We start from the raw sequence: 1785 nt of genomic DNA on the forward strand, positions 1-1785 counted from the left end.
GAGCGATACTCACATCGATATGTGGTGAGATGGTGAGTCGTGAGCACTGTTATACTATTTCACGCAGCGCATGAGTGGCATTCGCTCACCGAGCGAACAATCGTTGTTCCTTTTGCTCAAAACTATTTTGAAATAGGAAATAACATAACTTTTGTATAACGAATAAAAGAAGTTTAGGAATAATTTGTGTGAATCACCAAAGGAAATTTGCATCGTGATTTGAATTATATTCATAAGCTGTGTGTATTCGGTTGAACGTGTGCTGCACAGTGAGGAAAGAGGAAAACTTGTTTCGTGAGAAGATTTTAGTGAGAAAGTGCTCGTTGGTACGTAGTTGACTCAGATCGATGTTGTCGTGTCGAAAGACGTGCACCGTGGGAAATTCAATCCATTTTACGAGACGTTTAAAAACAGCTGTTCGCTTATTTTATGAATGGAATTTTGATTGGAGGTGATACTGGTGACACTGAAGTCATTTAGTTTGAACGGGTATGCCATTTTCATCGCTACATAAATGTCAAAGCAGTCCATTGCATCCCGCCTTAAAAAAAAACTATGGGTATTTCGTTTATTGAGTGATGTGATGAGGAACAAATGCGTTGAAAACATTAAGATAATAGGGTCCTGAAGCCCTGTCCCAATTTTAGTGCCAAACGCTTAAGTTCAGGCCAAAAACACACGTTCACTCAATTTTTCAATGTTTCTCGTTTGCTTAAGTATAAAAAGCATATTTTATGTTTATTTTTAGATTTTGTCACACCCCTTGGCTTAAATTTCAATTTTGGGTTTATTTTGTTTTCCGTGTCCTTACGGAAATGTCAGATAGGAACAACCTCAAAACGCAAAAACTCAACCTACACGGAGAAATATTTTTACCTAATTTTTGAGTTTACTTTACCCAAAATTAAGAATATCGATTATAGTTTCAACCCTAAATCTCTCTGTTTTCTCTTTCTCCCACACGAATGTTGTCAAAAATAGAGAGAGCTGCATCTACCCAATGGGGGTACTATGGCCCAATAAGCCAAATTTGGGTAAATGCAACTTTTCTTATGTTTGGGTCGAAATAACTCAATTTTGCGTTAAATCAACCCAAAATTGAGTATATTTTTCTAATGGAATTAAAGCCAAGCTACCTAGTGGGGACCTTGGAAATCTAGTCAAAATTGAGTTATTGGGCTCAACTACGGAATTGCGTTGAAACAACCCAAAATTGAGTTGAATTCCGTCTCCGTCTCCTCTTTTTCGATTTTCCATACAAAATGATCAACTTCAAGAGGGTTGTATCAGAGTCATTTATGGACCGATTTAAATGAAATTTTCACAGTTCTTCAGAAATAACTTGAATTTTAATACCTGTACACCCAATCCCCCTCAGAGAGTCGAAAGTGCAACTTTGACTATGAATATCTCAGTCGTTTTCGAAGCGATTTACAAGATATTTTTAGCAATGGAACCGGACAATATTCAAGATTGATGTTCATTTCTGGGTTAAAAATAAATGCATCTACCCAAAGTTATTGAGCAAAAGGCACTTCCTAGTTTTGTTGAAAATTGCATTTTTCACAAATTCAAAAATAAAACAAAATTTAAAGCGATGACATGTAGTTTTTTCTTTTTTTTTTGTTTGAGTGAAGTGAACATTTTTGAGCAGAAATTGGGTTGTTTAGTGATGAAAAATACACAGTTTTTTGAAGCTTGATCGAAAGAGCACATTTTTCTAAGCGTAATACGGTTTTATTGCATTGTATTATCTTAATTTTGATGTAGTATATGATTAAAACA

Source organism: Aedes aegypti, chromosome 1 (genome assembly GCF_002204515.2).
Source record: "Aedes aegypti strain LVP_AGWG chromosome 1, AaegL5.0 Primary Assembly, whole genome shotgun sequence".
NCBI lineage: Eukaryota > Metazoa > Arthropoda > Insecta > Diptera > Culicidae > Aedes > Aedes aegypti.